The sequence below is a fragment of the Crassostrea angulata genome, chromosome 6 (assembly GCF_025612915.1).
Source record: "Crassostrea angulata isolate pt1a10 chromosome 6, ASM2561291v2, whole genome shotgun sequence".
NCBI lineage: Eukaryota > Metazoa > Mollusca > Bivalvia > Ostreida > Ostreidae > Magallana > Magallana angulata.
Window position 1 is genome coordinate 40983432 of NC_069116.1, and position 12755 is coordinate 40996186.

The window sequence follows — 12755 nt, forward strand, 5'->3', positions numbered from 1 at the left end:
ACGCTTTTAGAAACAATCTTTTCTTATTATAATCGATCAGTGTTTATTATCTATTTAGATTTACTATAGTCAGGAACTCTTCACAAATTTGCTCCAAAAGAATAAAGTCTATTCATGATCGCAAAACAACATTACAACAAATGTTTAGAATATTGATGTTCATGTATTACGTAGAAGAAAACAAAACTAACGCAGAATGATTTTTTAAAAAATCACTTTCCCCAAGAAATGTAAATAAGAAGTACTAATATTCCTACGTTACCTGCCCCTTAGTCTTTTTCCATAAAGATATATACATGTATCATTCTTCGATTGACAATTCATTCACCAATGACTATTGCTTATATCATTACAACAATTATTCTTTCATGATTATTGTTTGTTAATTATCACACAATATCCTCATTGTGTATGAATTTTTCTTTATTTGCGTCATTTCCCACCGTATGTCGACGAGAGAAGTGACGTAACTGTTAACAATCAATTTGTGGCAATATAAGAGTGTTTTTTGTGTGCCTGCTACGGATATGAAAAACTATATACAGCGATTTATTTACAAGTTCGGTGTTTATAACTTCAAAATCAGTTGAACAGAGTGAAAAATTAAGTAATTTCAAAGTCATTTCTTGGATACCGGGTAACCAATTTCTATTCATGTTTACGGGGGGGGGGGGTCATTTTTTTATGGGGGTCATTTTTCTTCATGTTTAACATGAAGAAAAATAACCCCTGGGTCTTTTTTCTTCAGAAAAATCCAATTATTCTTCAGCTAGGGGGGTCATTATTCTACGTAGAAAAATGACCCCCGGTCATTATTCTACGGGGGTCATTATTCTTCATTACACCGGCATCAAAGAAATGCCGCAATCTCCAATGCACACAACATTTAGCAATACACCAACGATATTCTACATGGCTTTAAAAGGAGGACTGATTAGTATTTATTCACATAACTATATAGATACACGCATGCATGTATACATACGTTTATTGACATATGTTGCTTATATATTGATTTCCTGAACACTGTAAAACACTATGAAATCTCTCTCTCTCTCTCTCACTCTCTCTCTCTCTCTCTCTCTCTCTCTCTCTCTCTCTCTCACCCTGACAACCGGATGACTGCGATACGGTGTGAAAACTGACCACCCTTGTATCTGTGTTTGGGCCTATGTATTAACAGATGTAAAAACTGATCGTTGATATACACTGTTGAAACAAAGAGTCTGATTATTCAATTTTGATTTATAAAAATCATTACGGCAGGGTGGATTGGGATTATAATCATTTACAATCAGTCTTATAAAGTTTAGATTTATTTACAAAAGTCTATAAACATGTACATGTTCGCCCAAAAGCGGGATTGGTGATTAAGCAGCGGGGTCAATAATTCTCTCTCTCTCTCTCTCTCTCTCTCTCTCTCTCTCTCTCTCATTATAGCTAGATAAACAATGGATGTGCATATCCGTATAAATTAGCCTAGCGAACATTTTTATATGGGTATAATATATGTATTAATTTATTAAATCGGAATTTGAATTAATTATTCTCCCCTGGGAATAAACCCCGTTTCAAAATCGCCCTCACTTGGTTTCAGACTTTTAACGAGTCATCGGACAATATGCTTTGCCCTGCGTATAATCTCTCTCGGATGGGGATCCGATTACTATTGATGAAATAAAATCACTATAATTATTGATGAAATAAAATGTTTTTCTATTAACTTACATAGCAAATTAAAAATGCTGAGGTGGATTGAAAATACGCTTCATATATCAGACGTCCGCGTCAATTTGTTCCCGCCCTTTTCAAACGTTTTGACCTGTTGCATTCATCTCCATGTACCTAATGTTAATGCTTTACCTATATTAGAATAAAAGTAAATATCAAAGAAAAAATCATAATTAAGATTTTGAGATTTTTAAATTTCAAATCAATGGTACAGTGGCTTATACAGCGCTTATACATTGTTCTAACATATGTATTTTGTTTAGAAATTGTGTAATATGTGATATTTAAAATTTAATATTCTACGTTTAATATAGAAGTCACCGACCAACCAACCCCCCCCCATTCATACAATCATTTAGTTTTTCTGGTCCGATTTTACTTGATCTTTGATCTTGGGCCTTTAATTTCAACTAAGTACCATTCTAGATTACTGTACTAATTATAATTAATTATAGTACAAATTGTACTAATTATAGTACAAGTTGAAAAACACTCTTCAATTAAGATTTAGACAAAAACAGTCTTTTATTATTAGGGTCTTCCGTCTTCAGCGGAAAACCCGTCTATTCTTATTGTTATTAGGGTCTTCCGTTTACAAAGAAGACCCTCTTTTTTTTTTTTGGTTTCTTTTTATTACAGGTTATTAGACCTGTTATTAAATCAAAAGACCTCTTATTTAATATGAAATAAAATGGGACTGGTCCTTAAAATTAAGGATCCTACAAGGTGGATAATCCTTCATCCATCGCTCTTTTAGATCACATCTGCATTTCCTGATATGTTTCGTTGATGAAGATAAAAGGCAAGGTCATATCCTCTTCTAAAAATCGGACGGAAGACCTCCTCGATGCTCGCAACGAGATCGTGTCTAGTCTTATTATTCTTTTTATTCTTTTATTGTCTTACAAATTTTGTGCAGGCGATTTCTTGAAGATGGCTCATTCGATTTTCTTCAAATTTTGAGGGTTGATGTGTCGGTATCTGAAGTTTGTACCGCCGTTTCAATTTTTTGATAATCACTTCCGGTCGGAAGTTATCGTCCGTTTACGATTTTTAAAAGTCAATTTTGTCGGCTAGAGATCCAAAAAACGAATAAAGATAGAGGGCTGAAATTTTCAGTGAAGATAGACATCCACTTAACCTGTTGCAACATGGTCATATAATCGTCCGCCGTCACTTCCGGTCGTCACTGGAAGGAAAGATAAAAAATCGTTTTTTTCAACTTTTTGTTGATTATATTTATTTTTCTAACGGGTTGATAGAGAATCTTTTACTGATTAAGAATATGTAAAAAATTTTAAAATCGATTGATGCGTTCCCGAGATATTAAGCATCAAATTTCTGAAGCGAGAGTCCGATAAGCTCAGTCGTTACAGTGGTGGACATGTGCCCAGGCGACCTGGGTTCAAGCCCTGGGTGCCGAAATTTTTTTTTCCTAATTTTTTTTGGCGTTAATTAACAATTTAGTCTTAAAAGTGAAGGATTTTATCTCATTTACTCAAAAATCGAACGGAAGACCCACTCGTTGCTCGCAACGAGAACGATCTAGTTATACTAGACATCGTTATTGAAAAAAACCTTACAAATTGTTTTAGTTTAAATTTTGATGTTATTACTTCCATGAACACCAACCTCTACATTCATATCCGTCATTATGATAGGTTATATTGAAAAACTACACAAGTAAATGCATAAAAAATTTAATTAAAAAGAAAAAACTTGTTCTTCTTTGATTATTCTTGTATAATTGTCAGTATAAATAAGTTGATATCGGGAACCTATATTTGATGGAACAACTTACGAAAATAGTCATTTTAAAAAAGAATTCAGTTAAAATAACTACTAAAATGAAAACAAGTAAAGAACTCCAGTTATGTTAAAAATAGCATTTTATTCTAAATCTGTGTTTATGTAGAATTCTCACATTTTCTTTAAAACTGTATGCCCTATTTTTGTTTCAACTTCAGAGGGTTAAACTTTTTTTTAATGAATGCTAGAATATAATTTTCTTATCTTCAGATTTTTCCTTGGAGAGTACACTTTAAAAAAAAACTAATCATGTGTAGGTTTTAAAGAAATAACTTTTTATGAATAGGAAAACACATCATAAAAAGCTAAGGTTGTATAATTATGATTTATCATAACAAAACCTGCTAGAATTTAAGATTTGAGATTTCTCAAAATCGCAATGTCAAAATCCAATCGAGTAAAATAGCATGTATTTAGAGTACAAACCTTTCATTAAGAAGGCTCGATAGTCGTGGACATTAATACTGTTTCAATCTCCTACAGAAAAGTTCTATAAAGAGATATCGGGATTAATAATTAATTAAATTTCAAAGCTATAATTTTTTATTTTTTTTTTTTTACTAAATGATAGTTTACAGCTAAACAAATACTTATCTATCTAAACATTTAAAGAAGATATGATGGCTAGTTTGTTTACCACCCAGCCTCCTTAACGTAATAATAATTCAGTATTTTAAAAACTTTTAATAATTTTAAGACCCAGAGAAATTGTCATCTTGTTAAAAAGAAAGGTATTCATTGAGTTCCAAAAAATATTTTACACCATTCTAAATAAGAGCATGTAAGGATTATTCTGTTACTCGAATAATATTGCCATGAAGGAGTACCACCCCTGATTAGTGGTTTCACTTGCAAAATTGTAAATCTCAATTTGGTAAAATAAGAATCATAGAGTAAATGTTGAAAAAAATTACAATTTTTATCTTTTTTCCGTCAACAATTTTCAGTTTTTGCATTATATAGTATGTAACGTCAACCCTCAATCGCATTTCGTGGTTCTATGATTTTTAAAATTTGTAACCGGAAAGGAAATGTAGTGTGTTGTATTTCTATACTAAATTTTGTTTATGTACATATAAAATTATTCACTATAATTTGCACCATTATCACAATTAAGTTATCTTTATGTAAAATTTCAGTTAAAAGCATGTTAATTTGAAAAAAAAATGGATGAGTTGGGTCAAGCCTCCCAATCGTTCTCCTGATGCAAGAACCCGGTTATGTGCAAATCAATTTCACATATACGATATATATTTTATATATAAATACAATCTCACTATGGTTTATAAATTTATATACAAATTACTGCTAATATGTCAGTGCTAATAATAATGTTAATGGAGATGGCAAGGGATAGGGCATGTGCTAAGAAAACCTACATACAACATCACAAGAATAACACTGCGATGGACACCAGAAGGGAAAAAGAAACCCGGTCGACCCAAGAACACCTGGAGAATGACCGTGGAAAAAGAATGAAGGAACACAAATTTACGTCACATAAATTAAGTAAAATTACTCTCCCGTTGACGTTGTTTTTAGTTCCGAAAAAGGTAACACGATTAATTAAATAAGTTTAGCATCCCATGTCTTGTTGGAGCAGTTTGTGTAACTGTTGCCTGCATTGTGATTGGAATAGGACTAGTATTTAGGTAATTTTGTTGATTTCACATTTTGTGAAGAACAATTTTTCTCCAACAAGCTATGAATTGAATAATATTTGTGTTGATTACAGCCTTGTTTATGATTTCATGGCTCTTCTTTGTTTTAGGGTGTTTTTTGGTATGCCCATAAAAAATCATCTTTATTTACTTTGAATTGTTTTAACTTTGAAAGAAGATCGATTCTGCAGATGTAAAGATGTCAATAGGCGAAAGTCTATAACTTTCTAAGAAAATTCGTTTTGTATGAAAAATTATTTGATACTGTAATAGCCAAAATATTGGACCATGCAGAACTGAAATAGAGTATGAAAAAGGTAATCTAAGAAACCAAAAGATATAGCACTAAAATGCTGTGAAACAAATTACACATACGTAATATGTATATAAACTTCTAAAGTCATTTTAGTCCTTTTCTTACTAGATGAATGTTGCGTTTGTCGAGAAAAGTAATAATATTATTACAAAATGGCTCTCATGATCATATGGACCTGTGTTAAATAAGCTAGGTTAGATTTGTTATAAACTAAATTGTCTAAATTGTCTTACGTTTAACTATTGTAATTCGTTAAATTTTGAGTGTCTTAATACGAGAATTCATATTTTATGAGCTTTATAAAAAAACCTAATAGAGAATTTTTTTTTTTTTTTTTATAAAAATTCGTTATTAAAGACGCAAATTTCGTTACATCACTCCAATCTATGTGACCTAAAATTAATTTCCTAACAAGGATTTGATAAAAGAAAAATAGAAATTAGTGATTGTGCTATTTCTTTATTCTTAATACATGAGTTTACTGCATATGAAAATGAATGATGTAACTGAAGAACTAAACATTTTGATGGAATTTTAAAAACCAAACGCTCTCTGTATGTCTAATAGTGTTTGTTAGTACAAGTTTATTTCTATGTTTCTTTTACCATGCTTGCAAAATGGCAAATGAGCACAAGTGAAAAGCTGTCAATGTGACAGCAAACCAGGTTTTCTTTTATGTGAACTGTATTCATAATCCATGTCAACGCATATCCAGTGAAATGTTGTACCGTATATGCAATATTTTGCCAAAAAATGACTAATTCAAAAGTTGGTATTTTTTTCATAAATTATCAGAAATCAAAATCCTAGCAATATGCACACCTCTGATATATGTACAATTGATCTGCAAAAGAACAATTTCCTATCTTGAAAACTGTAGGAGGAGTTATCCGTACAATGAGGGTACCCTTTTGGCAGCCGCCCGCCCGCCCGCCATTTTCACCATTTTAATAACCGGATTTTTCCTTCGGAAAACCCGGTTAAAATCACTGACAAAAGGATGTGCTTGTATAGTTTGTAATTCATTAATGTAAATCCAACAAAACTTTAAGATTTTTACGCCTGTAAAGCTTAAACATTTGTCATCGAATTTAGGTTGGAAAAGCGTCAAAGGAAAAAACTTTTTAAAATCAAATTTATTGAATACTTTTGAAAGTCTTAAAGTAGGATAAGTACACTTACTTTCTTATTACAAAAAAGGTTTTTAAGTATTTTCGCTCAAAACTCATCATCAAACAGATATAGAATGTTATAATACATTAGAGTACAGAGTTTCCTTAAAATACGAAACTACAGTAATCAATCAATGTTACGTGATCTTTAATGATTCTCGTAAAAGTTAAGTTGAAACTTCTAGCTTTTCCTTATAGAGCTTAATGCTGAAAGCAAATGCATTCTCTTTGAAATCACCTTCCCCAGCTCTGATATAAGTCTGATAACATGATTTATATTCATGACTTAGAGTATCTTTAAAGAAAACATTCTTATACTAACATTATTATTAATCATTATAAAGAATATTTGTTTATTTTTTATTGATATGAATAAGGAAGTCATATTAATTGTAACATAACTTCCTGACACGCGGAACCATTTACTAGTATAAGTTTTATTTCATTTACCCTTGATATTACTTAGACCATCGCATGCCGACAACGATTCTCAAAAGCTCACTTGAACTCTCTTTTATTTTATCGTACTTTTAGAACAGCTGAACTTTTCCTAAAATATGAGAAGATTTGCACAGAATTACATTTAAAACAGTTGCAAGAGTGGATTGAAATTCTCTTTGAAGTCACCTCTCCCTTACTCTGATTAATGTCTCATAACATGATTTACAACCATGACTAAGAGCATCTTAAAAGAAAACATTTTTATATTTACATTATTATTAATCATTATAAAGAATATTTGTTTATTTTTAATAGATATGAAAAAGGAAGTCATATTAATTGTAACATAACTTCCTGACACGCGGAACCATTTATAAGTTTTATTTCATTTACCCTTGATATTACTTAGACCATCGCATGCCGACAACGATTCTCAAAAGCTCACTTGAACTCTCTTTTATTTTATCGTACTTTTAGAACCGCAACACTCTTCTTAAAATATGAGAGGGTTTTCACATGATTACATTTAATATGGTCTTTTTTAACAGGAAAGGATTTGGATGAATCATCCTCTAATGATTATAGCCAGATACTTTTGTGTTTGATGCATATTCTTGTACGACTTCCACTAAAATATAAAATTAGAATGTTTGCGTTTCGTTAAAAAATACTCTATTGTCTATAGCATTGCTTTGTTTCAATTTTTTCCATAGGCAGTGTTCAAAAGTATAGTGAATAATTTCCCCCCAAAATTTAAACGGTCACTGTCAATAAAGCTCGTTAAACAAAGCTCTGCATAAACTGATAATATTAGCTATATAAAGCAAATTTTATTATTAAAGAAGACAATTTTGAATTTATTTTTTCCCAATTAAATCTATTCAAATATATTATAATACAAGTTTGCAAAAGCACAATTTTTTACTATAATCAGTTTTTAATATATTTAACTAAAGATTAGAAAAAAATATTACCAGAATTTTTTCCAGTATCGACGCGATAACAAAAACCCTAGATATATAACTTAAAGGTTAGCCTACGTCAGGTACTCTAACCACCGAGCCATTTCAGACACAACAAAGTAGCTGTTATTATTATGTGTTACTTTGACCACGAATATACGACCTTGTATTATTTATTCAAAAATATTCAATTGTTCGGATACAAAATTATATTTTTAATGTATAATGGGTCATCTCTCCACGTTTTTGTTGATTGAAATTGGTTTCTTTTCCACTAGACCTTATTTAGACCTTGAGAAAAATATGAAACACGGACCAACTCTTTAAAAGAAAATGCCTTGAAGTTTTAAAACATGACAGTATTTGTAGGTTTTGATACGTATAAGACTGTTTGTGTCAACATATTCCAAGTATTGGGCATGTTTATAGGTTGAAAATCAATGATATGTTAAATGTATATTGATTTAAATGATATAAACAAATATCAGATTTATTGATATTTTAATTTTTCAGTAGCTTATCTGACCATGTATGGGCATTTTAAACGCCTTATCCACCCATCGCCTTTGTGTGGTTCTGCATGTAACGTGGTTGAGCCAGGCGATGTCCAAATAACACTCAAGACAGTTTCAAATATTGAATTTATTAACAAGAAAATAAATTAATAGAAAATATTTACAATTCTCACTCACTTTCACCCTCACTCAAACACTCTCTCTCTCTCGATCAAAAACTAGCTGCTTAAATCCAAAGCCCAAAAATTCTTGACAATTACTAGTATGATTAATAGACAGCTAAATGATCTTAATAATAATGTTCAGTTTTCAAACACAATTAAACTGTAATGCTTATATTATCTATGTTGCCAAACGTTCACAAGAACACTTCTTGTCAACTAGTCCTATCGCTATAGGGTTCCACTTATCTCAACCATCGACATCTACATGTAGATACGGACGTCTGCGCTGATGGATCAATAATGACATTCACAATCCACCCCCATCTCTATTTCTGGGGCTGTAGTCCTAACACTGGTTGTGGTGTGGCGTGTGGCCTATCGGATTCAAACGTGTGCTACATCATGCTCATCATGACCACTGTCAACGCTACAAAGTTAACACTAATAAATCAACTGTTTCAATACGCACAGTATATAAATCAATATAGGCAACAACCATAGGCAACATTATTATATTACTATAGTATATAATGTCTTATAGCTGTCTATATTGATTAAAATACATATGCATGGTAACATGTAAACAAGCTTAAACCAATATGACTTCCACTTCCCGGAACTCAACACATTTAATTCATTTTACCAAAAAATATCTCTTCAGTAGAAAAATACGTTTAAAAGAAGACGAAAAATACAAATACAAAAGGCGTTATCAATAGAAATAAGAATGGGGTATTAACACTTTCTCTCCACTGTCAAACCTGAGTGAACAAAACAGGTAAGTTTTGTGAATTCTAGCCGAGCTATATAGAAATAGGTTAAACGACAAAGTTTTACTTTATATGCAAAAATAACAAGAATACATATCGAATGCACTGTACATTACTCACCACGGTCTGTTTTACGTGCCCATGTTATGAAGTAAGTCAAACAGCTATATGCATAGACATGCTAGTAGATAAATCGTGCACCCTTCTTGCAACATAACTGCACACCTGAGAAAAAAATGACTAGATTCTATTACGTCACACACGACACGTGTTTTATAGAATTATTGGCAATACCCAGCCGGGTTTAAAATACAGGACCGTAAAGCTAACCTGATATATATGTGATTGTTACACTGCATTTTTGTCATACAGGCCTTTAAATGTTATTATTTCATATAAGATAGAGAGACAGACAGACACAGAGAAGCAGCAAGATATTGTATAGAAAGCATCAAAGTATTGACATTGAATGTGGGGGAAAGATGAAAGAACGGTGGTGAACGACCTTAATGCCTGATTAAATTGTTAGAGAATAGAGATATTCGCTAGAGAAGCAAGAAGTATTTATTTAGGAACAAATAAATACTGTAGTGGAACAGTTTCATGAACGACTTGTCTATTACTGTTTAAGACATTTTTCGCACGAGTTAACATTCTTTGTTATTAAAAGTAAACTGCACAACGTGCACACGCTATTATGTACATGCAACTTTAGCAACTAAATTACAGTCCACCAAAGAGTAAGTTAAATTAACATCAGATGTCACTTATCATCACCTTCTAACTCATATACATTTCAAGTTTAATGATTTATTTACTATCAAAAAACATATATTGTGGTATACGGAACTCCCGCCATTTTTTTGTAATCGTAACTGTGTCGTTTATACATTTAATGTTTGTAAAACGCACAAAATAGTTATTAATCACAAATACTATTAACTATCAGGAATTATTTTGTACTAATACTCATAAAACAGGTGGCTTATAACAGTGTTAGTGCTAATTAACAATCTGTGATAATAAAAACCTTTTAAAATCCGGAAAGCAATGTCAAATTGTTAATGTAAAATGATATACAACTTTATTAAAATCTGGGAAAAAATAAATCAAAACTATATATTGATGACATTTAGGATCGTTTAAATGCGATGTCATTATTTTGATCAGTAAGTCAATTAAAATTCGGATATAATTTTTTTATCTATCAAATGTCAAATTTTTTACTTTATTTGAGTTGTCACAACGAACGATTTTAATAAAAACTTATTGATAAACAGATTGGTTGGAGTGTCATTGCATCGTGTGTCAGCAAAGTTAAGCACCTTTGATTGCTATCATGAATAGCCCTTAAAGTTAGTTTGCAATGATTTAGGCCATCAGGTGGGGAATACATGTAGTTCGAAAAATCAAAGAATAATTATTGAATACTTTTACAAGAAAATTTGTTCTTTGTTAGAGAAGTTACAATATTTTGATTATCAATAATGAATATCAATTTGTTAATGTTGTGTAAAGTTTTTCATTATAAAACAAGTTACAATATCTGATCGTTATAAAATTATACATGGTAAGAAAGTGATGGCTATTGCTCAAATCAATTTCTCCATGAAGTTTAATGTAAGCTTAGTATTGTATACATAATATTATATCATTCTCAATGCTTCTGTCCGTGGAGATTTTGTTGTTTCTTTGACAAAAGTGTTCGATAAATTCAGGTACGCAATTATAACGAACGTGGAACGATTCTGTAAAAATAACACATGTAAATATTATGCAATATTATTCTATTGGTAAATTATAGAAGTGTTTCACTGTTGAAAATGTTATAAAAAATTTTCTGCAACATCTGATAGTGCAATTTATTGATTCATGCGTATGTATTAAATAAGCGTATTCAAAAAATAAATCTCAAAAGAGACAATCAAAACCCATTTGCCCTTATCACGGCAAAACCAATTAATAAGTACATTTTTTTTCAAACTAGTTCATTTTGTTAAGAAAGACTCTTATTTGCATTTTATTTACTGCACTAATATATGCACATTATAGTCGTTTATTTTATTCCTCAATGCCATGTTTTGTTCATCACTTTAATTTTTTTTAATTTAAATTATTTTACTTCATTTCTGTCTCGATTTGTAGATTTTCAAAAAATGTTTATTACAAAAAAAGTGAGCACTAAAGATTATTGGTTATACCGAAATGCATAACAGTATTCACAAAGCTAGAATCATCAAAAAATTGAAAATATTTCAACTCTCATAGTAATTGTTGTTTGAAAGTAAATAAACTGAATCAAAACTACTTTGGGGTATAATATATTTGAAATGGGTTAAAATCATTTCCTTATTTCAATATAAAAAATATATAATAAATAAGTATGTCAACAAGGTATCGATACAGTTTTTGTGGTGTTTTAACAGTCATGGATGTTGTGAGCTTTGTTTTGTTTATGTTTGTCCTTGTTATGTCTTCCTACGGTCTTACAGGAGAGAACATTTGTATGTATAATGAGAATAATAGGTAAGAGCCTACATAATTATTGAAAGTAAAATAAATGTTTGAAGCTGCTTGGTCAGATTTTTTGGTTATTACAGTATCAAATGCTTTTCCAATCAAACAAATTATCTTAAAAAGTTATAGACTTTCATCTATTAACAGCAGCAAAATTGGTCTCTTTTTCAAAAACAGAATTTTTTTTAAGTGAATAAAAATGATTTTTGTATGTTAAAAAAAACAAGGGCACCGCTAAGCGGAGTATCCCCTCGCGACATGAGTTATCGTGTGTATAGGGATGCATTATTTAGGAATATATAGTTATGTTAATGAGAAGACCACGTTCTACTAACCCTCCTTTACTGCAAAAACTACATTTTCTTTACCTGTACTAGATCTGAATCCAAAAAATATCAAGTTGTTGATTTGAACTGCTTACTTTCACTTTGGTTTCAAAGAAGTGAAGCGGAAGATTGACAACTCTTACTCAGAAATTTCGATTGATAACTCGTATACAAAGTTGATTATGACATTGATTTAATGAAATAATAAGCTGCAATAGTATTAATGGTTTGAAAGACACATGCATTTTTTATTTGTTATTTAACAGAAGTGTGCAATCTATGATAAATATTTTTAGTTTTGAACGAATTTTGTCATAATGTACCTCCCCCCTCCTTTACAATGGTGTAATTTTATCTAAGTTTTTGCATAA

General features: G+C 30.8%; 1 long non-coding RNA gene across 1 annotated transcript; it reads right to left on the reverse strand.

Moving 5' to 3' along the window:
• Nucleotides 1-8666: 8666 nt before the first annotated feature.
• Nucleotides 8667-12501, reverse strand: LOC128186963 (uncharacterized). Its single transcript, XR_008244011.1, has 3 exons — nucleotides 12427-12501; nucleotides 9662-9766; nucleotides 8667-9198 (listed from the first exon to the last, which is right to left on the reverse strand). It is a non-coding gene; the product is annotated as an uncharacterized LOC128186963 (long non-coding RNA).
• Nucleotides 12502-12755: the final 254 nt, after the last annotated feature.